The sequence below is a fragment of the Martes martes genome (assembly GCF_963455335.1).
Source record: "Martes martes genome assembly, chromosome: 5".
NCBI classification, from domain to species: Eukaryota; Metazoa; Chordata; class Mammalia; order Carnivora; family Mustelidae; genus Martes; species Martes martes.
Genome location: NC_137892.1, coordinates 2,095,027 through 2,116,595, shown reverse-complemented (window position 1 = coordinate 2,116,595; position 21,569 = coordinate 2,095,027).

Genomic DNA, 21,569 nt, shown 5'->3' with positions numbered 1-21,569 from the left:
TCCATGCCCTCACCCCTAAACCGCACCCTAGCTTGTGTTCTCAGACCTCCGTCCTCACACTCCTGGCCTACAAGTCCTCCAGACTGGGAATTCCAGAGCCACAACAGAGCACTCTGCCTGCCCACCCAAAGAAAAACGGTTGCCCTATGGGGCTGCCCAGAAACCCCAAATGAGGATCAACCTGCATGCCACTCGACCGCACCCCAATTATATAGGCTGCCCTGGGCACTAATGCTCTGTTTGCCACAGCCTGAGCCCGAACCTCCCAACCGACAACCAGACAGCTCGCCGCACACCCAACACCTCGGACCCACCATGGCCTTAGGCCGTCCTCTCTTCCCAACCTTGGTTTTCAGGCTTCAGAACCTAGACCTTTTCTCCAATCACTGCACAGGGGGGAACCTGATGCAGAAATCAGAACTCCTCCCTCCCCATGGCAAGAAACCTTACTGTTGGCATGGTGTTCAACCTTCAGGGTAGGAGAAACCAGCATGGCCCATGAGGCCATAACCATGCCTGAGGGTCGCCTTGGGCAAAAACACACATTGTGACCCTCAGTGGGAGCCCCGTGCTCAAGTAAGGCCTCTCAGTGGCTGGAACAAGAGCCTGCATATGGGGCTTGCCATGCCCCTAGGTCCCCAATCCTAACCAGTGGTCAGGTTTTCCAGTCGCCCATACCCAGGGCTCTGCTCTGGAATACCTCTTTTGGAGGGACACCTGAGGTGGAAAACAGGACTCCTCCCTTCCCATAGAATGAACCCAAAGTCTTGGGAGCTGGGCCAAATCCCCAGAGAGGGAGACTTATCCATTGCCCATGAGGCCACTATGACCTTCCACGGCCATCCTTGACACAAAATCCAGAGACAAAAGTCTGAGCAACTGCCTCACACTCGCCCTTCCTTCATGTCCTGAGGAGCTCCCCTCGTGGTCTGTAGATCAGGCCTGCCATACCCTCAGCCGCAAACCTAAGCCAAGTTTGTGTTTTCAGACTTCTGCCCCCACAGCCCTGGCCTCCACACCATCCTGGCTGGGGACCCTGGAACCACACCGTAGGACTGTGCCTTCCATCTCCAAGGAAACTTTGCCCATTCCATTGGCCACAACCCTACAAATTATGAGAAAGCTCCACAGTCCCCGAGGCCATCCTAATAGTGTAGGCCGCCCTGGACACACAGGGGCGATCTGACACAAGCTGAGCAACTACCTCCACTCAGACACACAGACGGATGTCCCCAGAGACAGAAGATTGAACCGGACAGGCCCCTAGGCTCTCATCTGAACCCTTGCTTTGGTTTCCATGTGTCTCTCCTCAGAGGCCTGGATTCCAATACCAGCCTATGGGGGTTTCCTGAGGCACCCATCAGAACACCCCTAGTCTCCATATGGGATACTTGCACTTTGGAGATGTGTCCAACCGTCTACTTAGGACAATCCTTCAGGGCCCCCAAGTCGCCGCCACATTCCAATGTCTCCATGGACACAAACTCACATGATGACCCATCCTCAGGAGAGTTCATTTCAACTCAGCCTCCTCATAGCTCCCCCAGCACCAGCAGGTCGAACCTGCCTTTTTGACAGTAGCCAATGGGAATGCGATGTGGGGTGCCAGGCATCTATCGTTAGAACACTGCTCTCGAGTCTATCCATATGGGGCATCCTGGAGCCAACCAACAGGACTCAATCCTCCTGCAGAAGGAATCCTTGTTGTTTGGAGCATCTCACAACTCCCAGCGTGGGAATACCTCCATGGCTTCATGAGACTCCCCTTCCTGAAGGGGCCATCATGAACACAAACTCCAACCAGAGCCAATGTCGGATCCTTGCCCTGACTTCCGATGCAGGAGATCTCGATGTAGACTCTGCAGAGTGGGCCTGCCATGCCCTCGACTGGAAGCCTAACCCTAGCTTGTGTTCTCCGACATCCATCCTTACACTCCTGGCCCCCAAGCCCTCCGGATGGGGAATTCCGGAGCCACAACGGAGCACTTTGCCTGCCCACCCAAAGAAAAACGTTGCCCTATGGGGCTGACCAGAAACTCCAAATGAGGATCAACCTGCATGCCACTCGACTGCACCCCAATTATATAGGCTGCCCTGGGCACTAATGCTCTGTTTGCCATAGCCTGAGCCCAGACCTCCCGACCGACAACCAGACAGCTGGCCACACACCCAGCACCTCGGACCCACCATGGCCTTAGGACATCCTCCCTTCCTAACCTGGGTTTTCAGGCTTCAGAACTTAGACCTTATCTCCAATCACTGCACAGGGGGGAACCTGATGCAGAAATCAGAACTCCTCCTTCCCCATGGCAAGAAACATTGCTGTTGGCATGGCATTCAACCTTCAGGGTAGGAGAATCCAGCATGGCCCATGAGGCCACGCCCAAGCTTGAGGGCCGCCTTGGGCACAAAAACGCATTGTGACCCTCAGCCTGAACCCTGTGTTCAAGTAAGGCCTCTCTATGGCTGGACCAAGAGCATGCATATAGGGCTTTCCATGCCCCTAGTCCCTCAATCCTAACCAGAGGTCAGGTTATCCAGTCACCCGTACACAGGGCTCTGCTCTGGAATCCCTCTTTTTTAGGGACACCTGAGGCAGAAAAAAGGACTCCTCCCTTCCCACAGACTGAACCCAAACTCTGAGGAGCCAGGGCAAATTACCAGAGAGGGAGACTCATCCATGGTCCATGAGGCCACTCCAACCTTCCACGGCCATCCTTTTCAGAAAATCCAGAGACAAAAGCCTGAGCAACCACCTCGCACTCGCCCTTCGTTCATATCCCGAGGAACTCCCCTCACGGTCTGTAGATCGGGTCTGCCATACCCTCGGCCCCAAACCTAAGCCGAGTTTGTGTTTTCAGACTTCTGCCCCCACAGCCATGGCCCATACACCCTTCAGGCTGCGGCCCCTGGAGCCACACCGCAGGTCTGGGCCTGGCCTCTCCAAGGAAACTGTGCCCATTCCATTGGCCACAACCCTACCAATTAAGAGAAAGCTCCAAGATCCGCGAGGCCATCCTAATAGTGTAGGCTGCCATGGACACACAGGGGAAATCTGACACAAGCTGAGCAACTACCTCCACTCAGACACACAGACGGATGTCCCCAGAGACAGAAGATTGAACCAGACAGGCCCCTAGGCCCTCATCTGAATCCTCACTTTGGTTTCCAGGCGTCTCTCCTCAGAGGCATGGTTTCCAATACCAGCATATGGGGGTTTCCTGTGGCACCCATCAGAACACCTCTCGTCTCCACGTGGGAAAGTTGCTCTTGGGTGCTGTGTCCAACCCTCTGGTTAAGATAATCCTTCAGTGGCCCCAAGCCACCGCCACATTCCAAGGTCTCCATGGACACATATTCACATGATGACCCATCCTCAGGAGAGTCCATTTCAACTCAGCCCCCTGGGTAGCTCCCCAGAACCAGCAGATCAAACCAGCCTTGTCGCTAGGAGACAATGGGAATACTAGGTGGGTGCCCAGGAATCTCTTCGTAGAACCCTCCTCTCAAGTTTTACCATATCGGGCATCCTTGAGCCATCCAACAGGACTCGATTGTCCCGCAGAAGTAAACATTGCAGTTTGGAGTATCTCACAACTCCCAGCGTGGGAAAACCTCCATGGCCTCATGAGACCCCCCTTCCTGAAGGGGCCATCATGGACACAAACTCCAACCTGAGCCAACGTCTGATCCTCGACTTGACTTCAGGTGCAGGAAATATCAATTCAGCCTCTGCAGAGTGGGCCTGCCATGCCCTTGCACTGAAACCTCACCCTAGCTTGTGTTCTCAGACTTTCGCCCTCACACTCCTGGTGCACAAGCCGTCCTGACTGGGAATTCGGGAGCCACAACAGAGCACTCTTCCCGCCCACCAGAAGAAAAATGTTGCCCTATGGGGCTGCCCAGAAACCCCCAATGAGGATCAGCCTGCACGGCCCTCAACTGCACCCCAATTCCATAGGCTGCCCTGGACACTAATGCGCTGTCTGACACAGCCTGAGCCCAGGCCTGCCAATAGACACCCAGACAGCTATCCACACACCCAGCACATTGGACCCACCATGGCCTTAGGCCGTCATCTCTTCCCAACCTGGATTTTCAGGCATCTGAACCTAGACCTCACCTCCAATCTCTGCACGGGGGGAACCTGAGGCACAAATCAGAACTCTTCCTTCCCCATGGCAGGAAACCTTGTTGTTGGCATGGTATCAAGCCTTCAGAGTAGGAGAAACTTACAAGGCTCATGAGGCCACGTCCATGCTTGATGGCTGCCTTGGGCATAAACACGCATTGTGACTCTCAGCATGAGTCCCACGTTCAAGTAAGGCCTCTCTGTGGCTGGACCAAGAGCTCGCATATGGGGATTGCCATGCCCCTAGGCCCCCAATCCTAACCAGAGGTCGCATCATGCACTTGCCTGTACCCTGGACTCTGCTCTGGAATCCCTTGTTGGGAGGGACACTTGAGGCAGAAAACAGGACTCCTCCCTTCCCACAGAATGACCCCAAACACTTGTGATCCAGGCCAAATCCACAGAGAGGGAGACTCGACCATGGCCCTTGAGGCCACCGTGATATTCCATGGCCATATTTGACACAAAATCCAGAGACATAATCCTGAGATACCACTTCCCTCTCACCCATCTTTCCTATGCTGAGGAGCTCCCCTCAGGGTCTGTAGATCAGGCCTGCCATACCCTCGGCCTGAAACCTAAGCCAAATTTCTGTTTTCCGATTTCTGTCCCCACAGCCGAGGCCCACACACCCTTTAGGCTGGGGCTTCTGTAGCCACACCATAGGATGGTGCCTGGCCTCTCCAAGGAAACTGTGCCCATTCCATTGGCCACAACCCTACAGATTAGGAGAAACTTCCAAGGCCCCTGAGGCCATCCCATCGTGGAGGACGCCCTGGACACACAGGGCACTCTGACACAAGCTGAGCAACTACTTCCACTCAGACACACAGAAAGATGTCCCCAGAGACAGGAGTTGAACCTGACAGCCCCCTAGGCCCTAATCTGTACCCTAGCTTTGATTTCCAGGTGTCTCTCCTCAGAGGCCTGGTTTCAAATTCAGCATATTGGGGTTCCTGAGGCACCAATAAGAACACCTCTGGTCTTCACAAGGGAAGCTTACTCTTTGGAGCTTTGTCAAACACTCCGTGTAGGAGAATCCTGCAGGGCCCCTTACCCACCGCCTCATTCCAGGGTCTCCATGGACACAAACCCACATGATGACCCATTCTCAGCAGAGCCCATTTCAACACAGCCCCCTGGGTAGCTCGCCCCAGAACCAGCAGATTGAACCTCCCTTGTCGCTAGGAGCCAATGGGCATGCGAGGTGGTATGTCCAGGCATCCATCCTTAAAAGCCTGCTCTCGAGTCTTTCCATATGAGGTGTCTTAGAGCCATCCACCAGGACTCGACAGTCCCATAGAAGGAAACCTTGCGGTTTGGAGCAGCTCTCAACCCCCAGCGTGGGAAAGCCTCCATGGCCTCATGAGGCCCATCCTTCATGAAGGGGCCATCGTAGACACACTCCAGACTGAGCCAACGACTGCTATTCCCCTGACTTCAGATGCAGGCGATCTCGATTCGGCCACTGCAGAGTGGGCCTGCCATGCCCTCAGCCCCAAACCTAAACCTTTCTTGTGTTTTCATGCATCCGCCCTCACACTCCTGGCCCACAAGCCCTCCAGACTGGGAATTCCGGAGCCACAATGCAGCACTCTGCCTGCCCACCATAGGAAAAATGTTGCCCTATGGAGCTGCCCAGAAACCCCAATGAGGATCAAACTGCACGCCACTCGACTGCACCCCAATTTCCTAGGTTGCCCTGGGCACTAATGCACTGTCTGACCCAGCCTGAGCCCTGACCTCCCGACAGACACCCAGACAGCTGACCGCAAACCCAGCACATTGGACCCGCCATGACCTTAGCCCGTCATCTCTTGCCAACCTGGGATTTCAGGCATCTGAACCTAGACCTTATCTACAATCCCTGCACAGGGGGAACCTGACCCACACATCAGAACTCCTCCTACCCCATGGCAGGAAACCTTGCTGTTGTCTGGTGTCAAGTCTTCAGGGTAGGAGAAACCAGCTTGGCCCATGAGGCCACGCCCATGCTTGAGGGCCTCCTTGGGCACAAACTCGCATTGTGACCCTCTGCATGAGCCCTGTGTTCAAGTAAGGCCTCTCAGTGGCTGAACCAAGAGACCGCATATGGGGCTTGCCATGCCCCTAGGCCCCCAATCCTAACCAGAGGTCGGGTTTTCCAGTCGCCCGTACCCAGGGATCTGCTCTGGAGTCCCTCTTTTAGAGGGACACCTGAGGCAGAAAACGGGACTCCTCCCTTTCCACAGAATGACCCCAAAGTCTTGGGAGCCGGGCCATATCCCCAGAGAGGGAGACTCGTCCATGGCCCATGAGGCCACTCCGACCTTCCACAGTCATTTTTGACACAAAATCCAGAGACAAAAGCCTGAGCAAAAGCCTCACACTGCCCCTTCATTCATATCCCCAGGACCTCCCTCATTTGACTAGTTTTATATGTACAACATACTGTGAAGTGATCATCACTATAAAACAAGTTAACATACATTACCACATATAGTTACACATTTTTTCTTGTGATGAGAACTCTTAAAGTCTATCTTCTTAGCAACTTTCAAATGTGCAATACATTGTTAACTATAGTTACAATAATTATTAACTATAGTCACTATGTTCTCCACAAGATATTACCTCACATTTAACAGAATGGGTGTTATTTTTTTTTAAAGACCACAAATAACAAGTGTTGACAAGGATTTGGAGAAATGTTAGACTAATTTGTGATTCCTTCTAGTCCAGATTAAAAATGAAAGCAACCAATCATCCCAATCATAAAACCATGAGCACTTAAAGATAGAACAAACCTCAGCAATGACTTCTCCTCCTGTCTAGTTCAGGAATTCTTCTTTACCATCATTGGTTCAGTAATCGATAGCTGAAGACTAACTCTGAGAAGAAGCTCTTCATCTTATAAAGCAGATTCTTCTAAGACACAGGTGGAAGAACTCCATGGTTGACTGTTGGAGCTCTAGGGTTCTTGCATTCTGAGTTTGAATCCCAGCTCACTAGGTGAGTGACCTGGGGAAGGTTAACTTCCAGAAGCCTCAATGTCATCACTTGTTTAAAAGATAATGTTATTACTATGATTGGTGTAACTATTATTGACAAAGACTCTCTTTGACCAGACTTGAGTTAAGCTCCTTTGAGCCCTCTTCTCAACTAGGTCTCTGTGCCCATCTGTGCTAAGCTCCAATTTAGCAAGAATTCTGCTAAGTCAATTTATCAAGAATCCCCACCCTTGATGTCTACTTGACAGAGAACACTTGGTAGCTGATCAGATTCCACATACCCACCCTTTATATCTAATCCCTCTCTCTGTCCTCTATGAGAATCCTATTGCATGAGTTTAGTAAGAATCCCCTGTTCTTGATGTGCCCTCTTGGTAATTTTCCAACCACTGACCCCCTCACTCTGCTTCTTGGCTACAAATATCCCCAACTGTCTTCGTTGTATTTGGAGTTGAACCTAACCTCTCTCCCCTGTTCAATATCCCCTTTGTAATAGTCTTGATAAAAGTCTTCCTTACCATTTTTGACAAATGTCAGTATAATTTTTCTTTAACATTTATTATTAGAACGTTCTCTTTCATGTTGCTGAGAACCTATTATCGCCTCCTCCACACTCATCTTAGCACTTTCCTTTTGGAAACATAAATAACATTTCTATTCCTTCTTTCATGTGAAATCTTTCAGATACATGAATAAAGAGACCACATATGTCAAATCTTCATTATTTCAGGTGAAATATGTCCATTCTCTTAAGAGTTCCAATGATTGCCATTTTGTCCCTTTTTATGAACATGTTTGAATATGACATTACAGCAGTCATAATACTTCAAAGGTGTGCATACAATCTGAGGACACATGACACCATTATCTTTCTTGGTTTAAGCCCTACAATTCTATGAAGTTGATATGAGATGTAGTTTACAGATGCACTACATGTTGGCAGCTACATCACACCTTGGTGCACAAATACTGATATGAATCTGGATTTTCTCTAACCTTGAATCTTAGCAGTTGATTTAAAAAAAGAAAGTACAGGATTTAAAATTAGGATGGAATTATTCAGGATATACTACCCAAAAAAGATATTTCTAGTTATCTAATGAAACAGTAATGGACGTGTATCTTGAGCCTTGAAAGATATGATGGACACTGACGATGAATCATGAATGTTTTCTAATGATAGGTTGGAATACAGAAAGGCATGGAGAAGGGAATTAAAGTAATATGTCAGCTAAAAGCTGAATTATCCTTACTCGTTTTTTTTTTTTTTTTCCCACACGCCATTTGCTAATTCCTATCTCCAAGCCTTGCACATCTTTCTTCAATAGTGGTGGATTTGTCTTCAAAGCACCTTAGACCCTGATTATGCCAGGTTTGAAACTGGATTTTTTAGGCATGTGTTACTATTTTTCTGAAACAGAAAAGCAATTTAATAGAGAAAGTTTTGAAAGTATAGAAATTTGATCTGAATTATATATATAGTGATTCATATGTATATTGATATCAATGAATTAAAGAGACGTATATATATATGTCACTGAGTATATTTATATGTCATATATGTGTGTGTGTGTGTATAAATGGAATCTATAGGGAAGAAGGATAAATTTATATATATATATATAAATTTATATATATGTATATATATGTATATATGATCTGAATTATATATATAGCGATTCATATATATATTGATATCAATGAATTAAATACATAGATGTATGTTTATGTCACTGAGTATATTTATATGTCACATATATATGTGTATATATATGTATATATATATGGAATTTGTAGGAATAAAGGATAAATTTATATATATAAATTTATATATAAATTTATATGTATTATATATATTATATATATTGTATATATTATATATGTATTATATATTTATTATATATATTCATTTATATATATTTATATGTTATTTATATATAAATTTATCCATTTCAAAGCAATATATATATGTATATTTAAGTATATATGTATGTATATATATGTGTATATAAACACATGTATATGTATATATTTTATATATATACACATACATATATGCATATATATACACATATATATATAAAATATATATATATAATCTGTAGCTTAAGGATGGACCCAGACAAGTAAATAGCAATGTTTATTGCTTTGAAATGGAATCTGTAGGGAAGAAGGATAAATTTATATATATTTTATATATATATAAAATTTATATAATACATATTTTATATATTTTTATATATACATATATATTTACATATATTTATATATATATACATATATATATATATATATATATATATATATATATATAAAAATTTATCCTTCTTCCCTACAGATTCCATTTCAAAGCAATAAATATTGCTATTTACTTGTCTGGGTCCATCCTTAAGCTACAGATTCTTTGAATATGTAAACTGAATTTATTCAAGGTTGTTAAGCTCATGATCAAAGATAAAGTCTTTTGAAGATGAGATCCATTAAGTATCAACCCTTACCAGGCAAAATTTCAATATCCAGCCATACCGTATATGACATATTGTATAGAAATAATACATAAGGTTGAAAAGGGGAGTTCTCTACCCCATAACACAATTACGATATTCGTGAGAAAATAGTTTTGCCTGAAAAAAACTAGGCAACAACTAAGCATTCTTGATGCCATTTAGACTTTTAGAAAGCACTCTGGGAAATAAGCTTGGGCTGCACACTGACAGAGGAATTTTGCCAAAAGAGACCGTCTTGTTAGCCTCTGTGCATCTCAGCAGCATGCAGCAGCACCAAAAATGAAAACTGGATTTAACTATATCAACAAACATTGTCACGTAGGGTAGACAGAACAAAAGTAACCAGGAGAACAAGGGGTAGAGATGATAAAGCTCAGTATCTTGGCAACATTTTCTGTTGTGTTATTTTTAAAAATGGGTAATATTGCATTCTATTTCTAATTTCTTGTTTTACTTGTTATTAACATATAATGTATTATTAGCCCCAGGGGTGCAGGTCTGTGAATCGCCACGTTTACACACTTCACAGCAATCACTGTAGCACACATATCCCTCAATGTCCATAACCCAACCACCCTCGCCCTATCCCCCTACCCCCGGCCCCCCTCAGTTTGTTTTGTGAGATTGAGTCTCTTATGGTTTGTCTCCCTCCACATCCCGTCTTGTTTCATTTTTTCCTTCCCTCCCCCCCAAACCCCTCACTTTGCTTCTCAACTTCCTCTTATCAGGGAGATCATATGATAATTATCTTTCTCAGATTGACTTATTTGACTCAGAATAATACCCTCTAATTCCATCCACGTCATAGCAAATGGCAAGATTTCATTTCTTTTGATGACTGCATAGTATTCCACTGTATGTATGTGTGTATGTGTGTGTGTGTCACATCTTCTTTATCCATTCATCTGTTGAGGGACATCAAGGTTCTCTCCATAGTTTGGCTACGGTGGACACTGCTGCTATAAACATTCAGGTGCACGTGCCCCTTAGGATCACTACATTTGTATCTTTAGAGTAAATACCCAGTAGTGTGAATGCTGGGTTGTAGGGTAGTCCTATTTTCAACTTTTTGAGGAACCTCCATGCTGTTTTCCGGAGTGGTTGCACCAGCTTGCATTCCCAACAACAGTGTGGAAGTGTTCCCCTTTCTCGGCATCCTCGCCAGCACCTGTTGTTTCCTGACTTGTCAACTTTAGCCATTCTAACTGGTGTGAGGTGGTATCTCATTGTGGTTTTGATTTGTATTTCCCTGATGCCAAGTGATGTGGAGTACTTTTTCATGTGTCTGTTGGCCATCTGGATGTCTTCTTTGCAGAAATGTCTGTTCATGTCCTCTGCCCATTTCTTGATTGGACTATTTGTTGTTTGGGTGTTGAATTTGATATGTTCTTTATAGATTTTAGATACTAGCCTTTCATCTGATATGTCATTTTCAAATATCTACTCCCATTCTGTCAGTTGTCTTTGGTTTTGTTGACTGTTTCCTTTGCTGTGCAAAAGCTTTTGATCTTGATGAAGTCCCAATAGTTCATTTTTGCCCTTGCTTCCTTTCCTTTTGGCAATGTTTCTAGAAAGAAGTTGCTGCACCTGAGATTGAAGAGGTTGCTGCCTGTGTTCTCCTCAAGGATTTTGATGGATTCTTTTCTCATATTATTTCTAATTTCTTCAGCCACTTACTGAGTGATAGCAACATCATAACTACAGAAACTATATGTCATTTTGGCCTTATAAGTATTTCCTAACTGCAGTAATACTTGTTTTATTTTTTCTTGTTTAGTTATTCTGCTTTGGGAAGATATCCTTAAAGAGGTACTTACGGATGAACTCAACTATGCTGCCAGGCCAACAAGTCACTATCTTGTCTATTTTTTTTAATTTTGAGAAATATTTCTTAAAATTTCTATTTGAGAAAGACTGGAGACAATATTATGTCAGCCTCCTCTTGTCACTTGTTAATATGTTTGAAAGAACACTCTGGGGTATCATTTTATTAGTCTAAGCATATCCGTGAAATTATTTGTACAAAGTGATTGGTAAAGGCATAAGTAAACAGGGTCACTGAAGGATAAACAGATCCTTCATTAAGTTCCACAAATACGAAATGCCATTTCCGTGCAGTGCACTATACTGGGGGCTAGCTCTGTAGGTAAAGATATATATGAAAAAGTCCTAGCCCTTATGTAGTTCATAGATCAATGGTAAGTAATAGTCCCTTATAACTTTCTTGATTTATATCTTTCAAATATCTTTTAAACTGAAAGTGAAATGAACAGCTTAAAGTTTATTTATGCATTATTCATAACTAGTTGTTCCCTTAGACATTGTTCAGAAGGAGTGTTAACCTTTGTTAAATTCATACATCTCTGCTCCTCCTCTTCCTTCAAGGCTGAGAACTGTGGATGCTCAAAGCATCTCAAAGGCAAATCAAAAAACCTCTGTGAAGCATGCTTCCCTCCTTATTCCCCAAGTGCAACTGGAAGGTTGAGTCAGACCAACTAAAACCTGATCTGAAATTTATGAAAATCAGACCAGGAGTTTCACATGAGGCTATGTCCTATATGTAGTGCCCCAAATTTCTCCTCCTCCTCCTACTCCTCCTCCTCCTTTTTCTTCTTCTTCGTATAAAAGCATAAACACTTTTTCTTTTATAAAAGGAAACTTTACACCCAGTGCAGGCCTTGAACTGAAAGACCCTTAGATAAAGAGTCACATGTTCTACTGACTGAACCACCCAGGGTAACCCTAAATTTCTGGGTATAGATTCTTACTCTACTATGATCACCATCCGGCATATCATAATCAAATATTTGTGGTGCTTTTCATCTCTTTTTCTATGTAATTCCTTTTCTAATCAGTTCTCTTCACTATGTCACTATGACTAGCACAGTAAATACTTGTGAAATCTGTGAGGAAATGAATGAGTGAATGAATGAATGAATAATGCTTTACCCTTTCTGCCATTCCCTGGAGAGCATTTCCCAACTGTGTTTGCTCTCGGTGCTATTCTCTTTCAATCGTGCCCCAACCTGTGATTGCAGTTGACTCATCTCGTCAACCCCCAACCTGTAGAGGAGTGTCTCCAGAAGCTCTCTGTTGTCTGTTGTCTCCTCACATTTCTCACGCTTTGTGCTTTCTGTGATTTTGTGTTCTGTGGAACACTCCGTATCACAGTGACTTCTAGGAGCTGCCTAGAAATATGTCTAAACCTTTCAAGTTTAAATTTTTCAGTTTTGTTTTACTATTTCAGTGTTGTCTTCCCACCCCCCCCCTTCTGAGTCTTTAGATTTTGAAATTCTACCCCCACTAAAGTCTACAGAAGTCTTTGAGCACTTTGGGTCTATCACCCTGTCTAATTCTCACTGTCACTTTAGGATGCACACATAAGAAAACAGATTCCTGTGGGGTGGCCAGTGGCTCAGCCCTGCAGCTGAGATGGTTGAACCTGATTTCAGAGAGGTCTGTTTCTGCCAAAGCAGATGTTTTTCCACCCTGCTGTGCATCACCACCTGGCCCAGTTTTGGCCCCCTTCTGCCTTCGTGTATTTGAAAGACAAAAACACTGACTGATGAAATGCCTTGACATAGATCACCCCCTCATAAGAAGTACGAACAATCCCATTAAGGTTCCTTGCCCTCGCTGTGCCATGAGGACTTTCAAATGACTCCTTAATGAAGGAGCTGCATGCAGTGGTGGGAACTGTCATGTGCACACATGGATTGGCACTTGGCAATGCTTAATTATACGTGTCTTGCTTCCCAATATTGTTCAAATCCCCTCTGCTTATTTTCGTCTTCTGTTCTCTTATTTTCACTGCACTAATGCCATTCTGTGTCTTCTTCCTCCCCAAAGCAAGTCAAGCATTGCCAGTAGCTTGGCCTGCACTTTGACGTTTTCAATATCATCTCCTTCTGTCTCACTTGATGGCACTGTTCCTCTTGCTACAACTTTCCTGGAGAACCCTTTATAAATTTTAAATATTCTCATCTTTGGTTTGTACGCTACTGTCAAAATGAGTTATCTGCAGAAGGCACCTCGGCTTATTAACTAACCTCCGATAGCATCTCTTTTTCACATCATTTCAATTTGTCTTCTCTCTGATTTGTAATTTATTTTCTGTTGAGAGGGTCTACAGAGCACACATGAAAATAAAGGACTGTGTGGATAGACTAGCCTCTGCTCCTTGTCACATTAATTAATTTCTTCCCCCACCCATTGAGCATTAGAACGTGGGTCACTTTGATATATAACATCCTCACTTATTTCTGCAGCTTATCTGCCAAACACTATTTTGGGTCCAGATTTACAGAAAGAATCATTGTAGTTTAACACCAAAGCCATATTTTTGAATAAACTAATAATTTTCCCACCTCTCTATTTTGGCCTGTTTCAGAACTCCTCTGAAATTCACAATCAGCCATTTTTGGATGTCTGACACATCATTTGCCCTGTGTGTCATGCTTTCTGCTAAGCTTGCCAACCTTTGCAGCAACATGTCTATGTAAATCTTCTGATCAGTACTCAGTTATGCTCCTGGTTTCTGGGTTCTAATGACTTTCTTCTCTCTTTTGTAATTATTATTGGTAGTTTTCCTTGTGCTGAATTTTGCCCTTTTATTCATATACTTTAATCCAAAAGCTTTTTAAAATTCCTTTTGTTTAAAGAGCTGAAAGACTCAGCAGAGAATCATCAAATGTCAAACTCAAGAGAAACATCACATTCTACCTTAATCGCTCTGTGCGATTTTTGAGTTGATATGTTTGCAATAAAATAATTTTAGCTTCTCTTGGGGTAGGTATGTGTTATGGTGAGTGTTGTGAAGTGTGTAAACCTGGCGATTCACAGGCCTGTACCCCTGGGGCTAATAATACATTATATGTTAATAAAAATTTAAAAAAATTAGATTTCTTGATTAATTCCTTGGCATTGGCACACATTTTTTCTGTTTTATGTAAATATCATTCTCTTTCCTTAAGAATTCTCTTTTTGTCCTCTTACTGTTTATTTTTAATATGTGAAAAATCAATCCTAATTTCCTTTTCTTTGAATATTCCATGTTTCCTGTGTGACATTTTATTTTTGTCTGAACTTTTCTTTATACTTTCTACCTTGATGGTATATACAGATTTTCTCGCCTGTATTCAGATTTTTGCTATGTTAGCTTTAACTTATTTTCTCTCCTTTGCTGTTCTGTTCTTACGTTCTCCATCAAAAGTTTCTTCAGTCTTATAAAATATTGATTTCTCGTTGAAAGACTTGTCTCTACTCAGCCCCTTTCAAAACCATTCTTCATCACTTTTAACTTTTTCACTCACTCTCTGACATCTTAAAAGGGCCATTCACCATTCACTCTCTTAATCCAGCCTCCTAGAAAGTTTGTCCTGCTCTAGAAACTCATCCTCTGTTTACCATTATATGTTGCTTTTTTTTTTTTTGCTCTAAAGTTATCCTACAAAAACCTTTATAGACTTTATTCAAAGGAAATATAGTATGCTATGGATTATTAAAAAAAAAAAGAAAGAAAGAAAAGAAAAGACTGAAGTAGAGAGGCAGGTTTCCCATGAATTCTCCCCGGAATTGTTCTGCCTGCAAGGTTGTGGCCCATTCAGTTACTCAGGCATTTTTTACTCTAAGTGGGACTTTGGAAGGTGAGTCGGACATTACCTTTTTGGACAGATGTGTAAGAGAAGAAGAGGGGCTGCTGCTCTAGCATCTGGACTTTGTTATCTTAAATCTTTGGGCTCATCCTTGTCATCCTCCCCTTCAGGTGCAGTGAACTTTATGTCATTCCTCAAACCTTATTCTCCATCACTTCAGGGCCTTCACGCTGTTTCCTCTGCCTGCAACATTTTGACCTCTCATCCCAGCATTGAGTCTTCACACTTGATGCATCAGGCTTCAGTTGAGATGGGTCTTTCCTTTTCTCATTCCTTGGGTTACAGAGTTCTCATTTGTATTCTCATTAACACCTTACATACAACCCAGTGTAGCTTTTGTCATGCTTTATTATAACTATTTGGTTCCTTGTGCCAGTCTTTAAGTTTTCTGAGAGCACATGCTCATGTCAGAGGCATCTTCAACATGATGCCTAGAGGTACAATCTTGCTACCTATGACTTTTACTGGCTTACAGTCTTAGGAGAGTGACCCACCTCAGACTCTCATTTACTCGCCTATACATCAGGGGTGTTATTATACTTGTCTCGTTATTTTGTGTTTCTGATAATCAAATGCTAAGAAAAATTCCCAGCCTGACTCATAGAGAGTACTCTTTATAAAGCTTGCTATAATAGCAGTTCTTAATAATTATATATATATTATGTGTATATATATATATGTGTATATATATATATACAATTATATATATATTATGTGTGTGTATATATATACACACACACACATATATATGTGTATATATATATATACACACACACATAATATATATATATAACCATACTATAGGTTATTGTATATGCTATATATTACTCTATAATTTTATATTGTTATTATTATTAGTCACAGACGTATTCCCAGAATATGTAGCACAATATTTGCCATAGAATAGTGCTAAACCAATGTTTGTTGAATAAATGAACTAAAGAAGAATGTATCTAAATCTGAATTTTCCACAGTCCACTTTTAAAAATAAGATTTATTTATTCATTTTAGAAAGAGAGATAGTGTAAAGTGCACATGAACATGGGAAGGGCGGAGGGAGAAGGAGAGAATCTCAAGCAGATTCCATGCTGTGTGTGGAGCTGGCATGGGACTCGTCTCACTATCCTGAGATCATGACCTGAGACAAAATCTAGAGTCAGATGCTTAACCAATTGAGCCTCCCAGGTGTCCCTTCCACTATCCACTTTTGCATTTTGCATTCTTTGACTTGATTTCCAATCAAATCTTACAAGGTGGTATAAGGAAGGTATAAGCCATAGGTCTTTTAAAGAAGTATATATTTTTAAAGATTTTAGTTATTTATTTATTTGACAGAAAGATCACAAGTAGGCAGAGAGGCAGGCAAAGGGAGTAGGGGAAGCAGTCTCTCCATTGAGCAGAGAGCCCAATGTGGGGCTCGATCCCAGGACCCTGAGGTCATGACCTGAGCTGAAGACAGGGGCTTAAACCACTGAGCCACCCAGGTGCCCCGGAAGTGTATTTTCTTTTGTAATGTTAATATTATGGTGTTTTCCATATACTAATACTAAATGATAATAGGAATAAAAATTCTAGTAAAAAATAACATTTATTTAGTCTTTCCAATCTGTCAAGCCTTGTTCCAAGAATTTTACATACATAAAGCCACTTAGTTTTCACAAAAAGCCCATAAGTACTATGTGTATTTCCACTTCATAAATGAAGAAGCTGAGTAACAGATCCTAACAATTGCTGGTTATTAAACATATATTGAATAAAAATATAACAAATAAGCAGCATATTATAGTTAATGTAATCAGATAAAAATCGCTAATTTCCAATATAGTAGGTAATACAAACTCCAAGGAGGGAAAGAGAGTCATGATATGTGATATTCTGAATTGTGACCTCTGAAACTCTCTAAATACTTTACATTTATTGTCTAATGTAGGTCTCAAATTATTTGCATAGTTCTTATTATTGGCTCGGTTTTGTAGAAAAGGAAACCAAGGTTCAGAGGGAATCAGTGTGTGACTCAAGGTCACAGACTTACAAACTGAAAAAGGAAATTCAAGAGATCAATAACAAACATGAAAAAATTCAACCCTACTAATTAAGAAATGCAAAGTAGTAAAAAAGAAATATCATTTTCGTTACCAAATCAAGCAAAATTTTAAAAGCAATATTGACTAATGACAATAAAATGGTTGTAGAACATACAAAGCCGGAGACAAGATGGCGGGGAAGTAGGAGGAGGCGCCTTTTCAACCTGCACCCTAAAGTGAGCTGATTACCTACCAAAGAACTCCGATCACCCATGAAATCAGCCTGAGATCAGAATTATACACGTCTGGATCTCTACGGGGGCCAGAAGACGCCAGTGGGCACGTAAAGTGGAGTGGGAACGTCGGACTGATATCGGAAGATAAACAAAAGGGGGAGGGAGCCACCAGAGGCGACCGACTGGAAAATAATACCCCAATACGAGAGTGCCCGGCATCTGGGGACCAGCATTAACTTGGAGTCTTGTTGAAAGCACTCAAAAGAGCAAAGACTCGCGCGGGGAAATTGTGGGAATCGCGGCGGATAGGGATAGGGGCTTAAGTCCCCAGACCCAGGGCAGCATCCCCTGGCGCTGAGCCAGAGAGTGCGGCGGAGAAACCTGGTCTTTGTCCCGGAGCCGCCAGTGCGCCCGAGAACGGGTGGAGTCCGGCTCCCGTGAGGGACTGGGAGCCACACCAGACGGCAGAACGCGCACCTTACTGGAGATGCGCGCGTGCCTCAACCTCCCCTGAGAGAGGTGCACAACGCCCAGCCTGGTGCTCTGGGACCCACGCGGTGACAGACCCACGCAGCGATAGAGCCGATAGAGCTGGAGGCGCCGCGCCCCAAACCATCCCCTGGGAGAGGTGCGCGCAAGCCCTGAGCTCTCAGCCCCAGCCAGCGGGAAAATCTCAGTGTGCGATTGCTGCTTGGAACCTCTCTGGCGGTCTGGAGCTGCCCAGACAGCCACAGCTGCCTTGGTTTTGCGTACAAGCAGGAGATCCTGCGTCCCCAGGGACCGTGACTCAGAACCTGCTCTGCCAGCGGCCCAGCGGCTGCAGCACCTGCAGGGGAGCAGACTGAGGCTTCTCTCTGAGAGGGAGGTTGGGGTGCAGTTTTCTTTCCTCTAAACCTCCAAAAACCATCAAAAGCTGTCAAGGCGAGAGAAAAGAAGTGAACAAACATAAAAACCTCCAGAGAACAAAAACCTGAAAAAAACGTTTTTCTCAGAGCCCACCCCCTTGAGGGGGTCGGGAGGACTTAACTCAGGGAACATCATTGACTGAAAACCCACGTGGCAGCCCCCTCCCCCAGAAAACAAATCAGGAAAAAAAAAAAAAAAGACTACAAGAGAACAACCACCACTACTTCATAGATACAACTTTTATTTTTAATTCTTTCCCACTATTCTGGTTCATTTTTTTTCTTTTTTTATATAGATAATTTTTTAACCTATTTACCATCACAGTGAGATGTCCAGTACATCAAATTCCATGATAAACTTCTAACCTGAATTTTTTTGATACATACACATGTGTTTTTCTTTTGCTTTTCTATTTTCCTAATTTTTAAAAAAAATTTTTAATTTAGTTTAGTCCAGTTTATTCCTTTTTTATTTTTATTTTCTAATATTCATATAGAGTTAAACTTCAAGGTAACCCCCTTTCTCCAAGCAATGCTACCCCTATAGGTGAACCAATTTTTAATCCCCCTTTTTCTTAGGAAAGTTGAGTCCTTTAACAAAGATATCAAGATACATCCAGGAAGAATCAAAATAACCTTCCTCGCCCACACCGAGAATCTATAACCATGCTCCCATCTTTTTCTTCTGCCAGTGTCTCTGTGTATTTATGTTTGTCTGGATAGTATATAAATCTTATACTTGGGGTTCTTCTTGACGAGGCTCCTCCTTTTTTTTGCTTATATATATATTTTTTTCTCTCGTCATATACTTTTATCACTCTTTTTGTTTGTCTGTTTTTGTTTGTATACGTCATAAACCTTACCCTGGGGCCCATTTGGGCTGAACCTTCACTTTTATCTTCCCTTTTTTTCCTGTCTCTCTCTCTCCCTCTTTTTTCTTTTTCTTTTCTTTTTTCTCTCATTTGGGTGGGGAATCCTGAGTGCTCAGAAGCGTTCCAGGGTGCACCTTGACCGCACCACGGTCAATACATCCAGCTACATCTGTCCAGTCATCTCTCACCAAAATGACTAGGAGGAGGAATCCCCAACAGAAGAAAAATACAGAGGATGGGCCTTCTGCAACAGAGCTAACGGCTATCAACATAGACAATATGTCAGAAAGAGAATTCAGGCTAACAATTATCCAGGCAATAGCTAGGTTGGAGAAAGCCATGGATGACCAAACAGAATTGATAAGGGCAGAATTGAAAGCGACCAGAGAGGAGGTTCATAATGTTAGGGCAGAGCTGAAGGCCACCAGGGATGAGGTTCACAACGCTCTCAATGAGTTCCAATCTAATCTAAATTCTCTAAAAGCTAGGGTAACTGAGACAGAAGATAGAATTAGTGATCTGGAGGACAAACAAATAGAGAGAAAGGATCAGGAGGAAGCCTGGAACAAACAGCTTAGAAGCCACAAAAACAGAATCAGGGAAATAAATGATGCCATGAAACGTTCCAACGTCAGAATTATTGGAATCCCTGAAGGGGAGGAGAAAGAAAGAAGTCTAGAAGATATAGTGGAACAAGTTTTTCATGAAAATTTTCCCAATCTTGCGAATGGAACAAGTGTTCATGTACTAGAAGTAGAAAGGTCCCCCCCCAAGATTATAAATTCAAAAAAAACATCCAGGCACCTCATAGTAAAATTGAGGAATCATAATTGTAGATACAATCTCTTGAAAGCCGCTAGGACAAAGAAGCTCCTTACATACAGAGGAAAGCCCATCAGAATAACGTCAGACCTGTCCACAGAGACCTGGCAAGCCAGAAAGGGCTGGCAAGATATATTCAGGGCACTAAATGAGAAGAACATGCAGCCAAGAATACTTTATCCAGCAAGACAGACATTCAAAATGGATGGAGAGATAAAGAGTTTCCAAGACCGGCAAGGCTTACAAGACTATGCAACCACCAAGCCGACACTGCAGGAAATATTAAGGGGGGTTCTATAAAAGAGGAAAAATCCTAAGAATAGCATTGAACAGAAATATAGAGACAATCGACAGAAAGAAAGACTTCAAAGATAACACAATGTCAATAAAAACGTATCTCTCAATAATCACTCTCAATGTGAATGGCCTAAATGCACCCATAAAACGACACAGGGTTGCAGATTGGATAAAACGACAGGACCCATCCATATGTTGTCTACAAGAGACCCATTTTGAACCTAAAGTTACACCCAGACTGAAAGTGAAGGGATGGAGAAGCATCTTTCACGCCAATGGGCCTCAAAAGAAGGCCGGGGTAGCGATTCTCATATCAGATAAATTAGATTTTAAACTAAAGACGGTAGTCAGGGATACAGAAGGACACTACATCATTCTTAAAGGGACTATCCACCAAGATGATCTAACAATTGTAAATATCTATGCCCCCAATATGGGAGCAGCCAATTACATAAGAAAACTATTAATCAAGATAAAGAGTCATATTGATATGAATACATTAATAGTAGGAGATCTTAACACAGAAATAGACAGATCATCGAAGCAGAAAATCAATAAAGAAATAAGAGCATTGAATGACACATTGGACCAGATGGACCTCATAGATATATACAGAACATTCCACCCTAAAACAACAGAATACTCATTCTTCTCAAGTGCACATGGAACCTTCTCCAGAATAGACCACATACTGGGTCACAAATCAGGGCTCAACCGATACCAAAAGACTGAGATGATTCCCTGCGTATTCTCAGATCACAATGCTTTGAAACTGGAGCTCAATCACAAGGAAAAGTTCAGAAGGAACTCAAATACCTGGAAGCTAAAGACCACCTTGCTTAAGAATGCTTGGATCAACCAGGAGATCAAAGAAGAACTTAAACAATTTATGGAAACCAATGAGAACGAAGACACTTCACTCCAAAACCTATGGGATACAGCAAAGGCGGTCCTAAGGGGGAAATTCATAGCCATCCAAGCCTCCCTCAAAAAAATTGAAAAATCCAGAATACACCAGCTGTCTCTACACCTTAAAGAACTGGAGAATCAACAACAAATCAAACCAACTCCACACGTAAGAAGGGAAATAATCAAGATTAGAGCAGAGATCAACGAGGTAGAAACCAGAG